Source organism: Podarcis tiliguerta, assembly GCF_965153285.1.
Source record: "Podarcis tiliguerta genome assembly, chromosome: 1".
In the NCBI taxonomy this organism is placed as follows: domain Eukaryota; kingdom Metazoa; phylum Chordata; class Lepidosauria; order Squamata; family Lacertidae; genus Podarcis; species Podarcis tiliguerta.
In genome coordinates, this window is record NC_139534.1 from 37,062,508 (window position 1) to 37,068,344 (window position 5,837).

Sequence of the window (5,837 nt, forward strand, 5' to 3'; positions counted from 1 at the left end):
CACATGGAATCTAGTGGTTGTTTCAGAGTGAGTGTACGTGCTTGATTCAGTCAAGGAAATACAGAAAATATTAGTTGCAGGGTTCTTGCAGAAGGAGAACAGTTTCAGAATCATATACTTTTCAGTAGGTACAACGTCCAGGTGGCCTTAGGACCCTTCAAAGCAAATGAGAGATTGAAGCAGCTGCTTTGGGGGACCTGGGTGTATGTGTGTGTGTGTGTTCACATGTTGGTATTACATACTTGCTCACTTAACAAACAACACAATCCAAAGGCTAAACTCTACTTTGGGTGCATGAGAGGGATTCCAATTGACATCAATGAAAGTTGTAAAAGAAAAGAAAAAGGCTGGATCCACACTGTTTCGCTCGAAGTCATTGAAATGTATTTCTTAAATCGGTGAAAATCTCCCTGGAATAAAAATGAACGTGTCAATAAAAATGTTTTATAATGAAATAGTCATACCCCCTAGAGACCTTAAAACCATGCTCTTTGTTTCCCTGAAACCATTTCAGGAACTATTATTATTATTATTATTATTGCTTTTTAAAGCTTCATGTTGATTCAGTGTACTTTATTTTAATTTGCGTAATTTTGTAATGTGTGGATAGACAAAGGATTCCACTGCACAAGACTCAGCTATAAATCAGGAAGTCCCGGGATTGAATCTTGCCTCTGCTATAAACTGACTGGGTCGTCTTACGGGACGTCTTTTCTGTGGATATCTTCTCTTGGCATAAGTTTGACAGTTGGAGAGAAGGGCATGTGGACATACGGACACTTGAGTTAGTTGCAAAACTCTAAGGATTTTCCAGGTCTCCATGTATGCTAATGGATTTTTCTGGAAGCAACTAACACGGAAAAGAGGGCTAAAGTTGCACTTTACTATATTTCCAGAAGTGATTTTTATGTCACGTGAATGCTTAAACATAACATGCAAATTAAAAGTTAGGAAAATGTCTGGAAAACAGAATAAATTGCAGAATTAACTGCAGGATTTGCATTCAGGGCACTTCCAGCCTGCCAAGTTAGTTTAATGGGTGAGCCCTACTTACCTAGTTATTAGCTTTGAGTCTCTCAAATTCATATGGAGGGAGGAGCATACTTAAAATAAATTTGCCAGTGTTTTCAATTGTAAATCACTTCTGGAATATGGGTCAAGAACTCAATTTCCCACCAGGCTTTCCTTCTGGGAGTCTTCCCCTTTGCCAGCGTTACTGTCTTTGGGGGTTTTGGAGAAACAAATGGAGACTTGAGGTCCTGAGAAGTCTGTTGCTCTTTTGGACTCTCGAATTAGCCCTTTAAGGACCTGCTTTGAAGTAAAGTCCAAGTCTTGGTGACTGGAGGACCAATCCGGGAGGAAGAAGCATCCCTATGAGCAATTAGTGAACATCTCCAGGACGTCATGCTGATAAAGCTATTCAGAAATTGGTGTGTAGGTGAGGTGCACAATGCCAAATCCTGAGAGAAGGAAACAAAGAGCTTTGATAAGCTGTTGCAAAATGCCTTAAGCCAACAGATATTGTGTGCCAGAGTTTTCCCAGGAAAAGATGGTGTGTTTTCAGATGAAGCATGTGAATGCCAGCAAATAATGTCTGAAGTGCCCCCATCTCCCGCACAGGAGTGATTTAGGGTGCTCAATGTCTTCACCATCTTCACCAGCTGTTTCTCATAACTTCTGGCGTGGTGCAAAAATGTCTGGCAGCAGTCGCAACTCTCACCGTACTCAGTGCAAACTGAGAGAATTGCGTCCCTTCATAATCTTATAGTGAATGACACACAAGCAAGCACAAGATTGGTACCACCTTTTAAGATTCCCTAGCCTGCTATCGCCCACTTTATTTCAGTCGGAGACAGGCGACAGTGTCAGCCTGTTCCAGAGAGGGCATTTCAGAGTCTTGGACTTTTTTAGTTAAATTATAAATGCCAACTTTATTACAGTTAGATTCAGGTAGGTAGCTGTGTTGGTCTGACACAGCCGAAATAAATAAATAAAAATTGTCCAGTAGCACCTTAGAGACCAACTAAGTATGTTCTGGGTATAAGCTTTCATGTGTATCTGAAGAACTGTGCATGCACACGAAAACTTATACCCAGAACATACTTAGTTGGTCTCTAAGGTGCTACTGGACAATTTTTAAATTTATTTTTTATTGCAGTTGCAATCATTTCCTACTAAAATGCACATTTCATGACTTTTCCTTATTTGAATAAATGCATGATTAATCTTTTAAAATGAAGATGAAAAATGCCCTTTCACATGAAGTTCCCTGTTGAGGTGAGCCACTCTTCCCCCGCTACCAATGAAAATTCATTTTTGAAATCCCTGGAGGGCTCACCTTGAGAGCTGCCCATTCAGTGACAAGGGCACAATGGAAATAGTGAGAAACATGCCTCCTCCCCTCTGTGGGTGGAGAGACACACCTGAACAGGGCCTAGAAATTCATGTTTGTTCGTTTGTTCTCATTGCTCTGAATCCACAAACATGATTCAGTCAAAGTTCATCATTTTTAAGCGTTAACAGTCTCAATAGGAGATGCTTTTAATTCTTCCATTGAAACTGGTAGGACTTAAAAGATCTCAGCTTGTGCTGAATCGTGGCCAGATCTGTGTTGACAATAACCCCACTGAACTAAGTGGGACTTGCTTCAGAGTAAGTTATACAGCAGACCAGCCTTTAAAGTTTTAAAACCTGGAAAGTTAAAGTGCAATTTACTAATTTCCTGTAGCTCTTCCAGAGAAACATTTTGGTTTCTTTGCAATGTTTTGTGTCAAGAAAGATGATTCACAATTCCCCGGAAACTTAGATGACACAGGGTGAAAAGGTCCATTGGATCATTCCTCAAAGAATATGCATTTCCTCAGTGTTGTGACAGGACTAGGCAAACTACAGTTCTTATAAGACTTCTTCATTTGACCCATTTGTCCAGTCAAAGAAAGATGGTGTTAACCAAACCCTTGGCAGAAATATTTGTGCATCATGCAAGTTGACTTAGCAGTTCATTTCCATGTTGGTGGGGATGACAGTTTCCCTTCTCAACACTAGGTATCTAATCAGTGAAATTAGATTTTGATGGCTTGTTCATATCACGGGGCATGTATCCAACATAAATACAGCCTTTATTGAACCACAATCCTTGGGTAAAAAATCCTTTCTTGAAAGTGAGGGACTTTTGCTCTTTATTTCAGCATCTTTCTTTCAGGAATGGAGATGCAAGGAAACGACTGCAGATTCAAATATGTTAGAATAACCGAGACGCCTTAGTGGCTTTGAGGTTTCTGGGAAGGAAGTCTCGGGGAATGTTAGCATATTTCTTGTGCTCTGCACTCCTGAGGGAAAGTTGACCTTATTTTCATTTTCCCACTGAATGTCTCTTTGGTGTGCTGTGGAATTCCAGGAAGAACATCCTGCAAAGAGAACAATATTTGGCACTCGTTTAGCTGACTCAGTAAATGAGCTAAACACGAAGCAATATGCTTACACTAAAGGAGAGGTCAGACTCTAGTAAATAAGGCAAATCCTTGAAGATAAAACCCAAAATCCTTCAGGAAATAGACAGAAGGCTGGAGACTTTCCCTACGGTATACAGTATAAATAGCAAATGGACAGAAAGTCCCGAACATAAATTAGTATAATTGCTACTATGTTACTACTAGTTGTGGTGGTACTAGAAGTAGTACCTTACTATTATATTTGGGATGTGCAGATTGCCAACTCTGTCCTGCCAGCTCTTTATTTAATTGTTCCACGTGCTAATAATAAAATGTATCTGTTCTTTTTCTCAAATAAGGTTAACAGCAATTTTCAGTTTTTTAGATTTGGAAGGTGATTTGTTATTAATAATTTAAAAAATTGATTAACCGTAAACTCCTATGGTTATCAAAATGTCCATTTATGGTCTGCAGTTGGAAACAAAAACAGCTACATGGTATATGCAGAGAAGTCCATGCTAAGTTAATAGCAAATTGTGGGTTAAAGGAAGTCCGCACACTCATACGTCACTCATATGCACAAAGTTTCATGGAGATTGTGTCATGTAAAATCAGACTGAAGGCTAGTATTTTGACCACTTTAGACAATGCAGTTTGGACTCACACCCGATACTTTAAGAAGTCTTGTATATTAGATCGTGCTGACAAGGCAATTTTAGGAGTCAGTCTTAGGATTAACTTCAATTGGTGCTCTTTTCTTATCCTCCAAATATATTTATGCAAGAGCAAACACCTTGCATGCTACAGATGCACTGTTAGAAGTTTCAAGGTCACTGCAACTCTTATTTTATTATTATTATTATTATTATTACTCCCAACCTTTCCTCACAAAAGAACCCAGGGCATTTAATCTTGCACTGTTACTATTACAGTGGTACCTCGGGTTACAGACGCTTCAAGTTACAGACTCCGCTAACCCAGAAATAGTACCTCGGGTTAAGAACTTTGCTTCAGGATGAGAACAGAAATTGCATGGTGGCAGCGGGAGGCCCCATTAGCTAAAGTGGTGCCTCAGGTTAAGAACAGTTTCCGGTTAAGAACGGACCTCCAGAATGAATTAAGTTCTATACCACTATACTTTGTCAAGATGGAAAAGGCTGCTACTGGAATCTACTGGAATCCAGAAAGCAGCTCCCCCCCCCCTTTTTTTTTTTTTGCAACAGACATTGGTCCTAACCCCAGAGAAGCACTAACTAATGCTTGACCAATTGGAGAAGAGACAGAAAATTACCTATCTTCTTAATCATAGATGAACCCCTGTTAATCATGCTTTGGAAATAAGTATGCTTGCTTACTTTCAGGGCTTTTCAGAGCAGATTCCAAACTGCCATTAAAAACCTTTGCTCTCCCATATCCCATTTGTACTAAGCCAGGATCTAGCAAGGACCACCAGAATAGGTTGCGTCGACAAGGGTCTATTTCTTTTTCAAACCTCGTAGCACCACCATGAGACTAACTTCAGCAGTGAAAAGCAGATCGGGCTGTGTGGGTCCGTAAAATATGCTTACCACAGCACCCTCCCCTCGCCCTTCCAACTTCCTCTTGTCTACTATAGATTTAAAATCAAAATGGAGTTTGAAAACCTGAAAATCCTAGTGTGCTTTTCTAGTCAGATCCATCGTGTATTTGCAAAGCAGAGATGAATGAACATGCTTGTATGTTATGCTGCATTATCAACGTACATTTTCTTGCTTGTGTAGTCAGACTCTGTTCCTTAATACAGGCACTCAGGAGCAGTGGGCTGAAATATACTAGACTCTTCAGGAAGCAAGGTTACTCAATTACTCTTTGGGTATTTATTTGTTTTAGGGACGCGGGTGGTGCTGTGGGTTAAACCACAGAACCTAGCACTTGCCGATCAGAAGGTCGGCGGTTCAAATCCCCGTGAGCTCCCGTTGTTCAGTCCCTGCTCCTGCCAACCTAGCAGTTTGAAACCATAAAGTGCAAGTAGATAAATAGGTACCGCTCCAGCGGGAAGGTAAATGGCGTTTCCGTGTGCTGCTCTGGTTCACCAGAAGCGGCTTAGGCATGCTAGCCATATGACCCGGAACCTGTCTGCGGACAAACGCCGGCTCCCTCGGCCAATAAAGCGAGATGAGCGCCGCAACCCCAGAGTCGGTCACGACTGGGCCTAATGGTCAGGGGTCTTTTACCTTATTTATTCGTTTTAGCATTTCTGCCCTGCCTGTCTATAGAAAAATATTCCAGGCGGCAAACAAACATACATACCATTTTTTAATCTCCACCCCCCCTCCTCCCCTCATCTGGAGGGCATTTTCCACACTGCTTTTAAGAAAGTGTGCACAAACTGGGGGGAAGGTCCCAAGTCAATAAGTTTTGAAGGAA

At 40.9% G+C, this 5,837-nt stretch overlaps 1 long non-coding RNA gene across 1 annotated transcript; it reads right to left on the bottom strand.

The window, feature by feature from the left end:
* Positions 1-268: 268 nt before the first annotated feature.
* Positions 269-3,002, bottom strand: LOC310665321. The gene is made up of 3 exons (XR_014505401.1): positions 2,716-3,002; positions 1,055-1,460; positions 269-410 (listed from the first exon to the last, which is right to left on the bottom strand). It is a non-coding gene; the product is annotated as an uncharacterized lncRNA (long non-coding RNA).
* Positions 3,003-5,837: the final 2,835 nt, after the last annotated feature.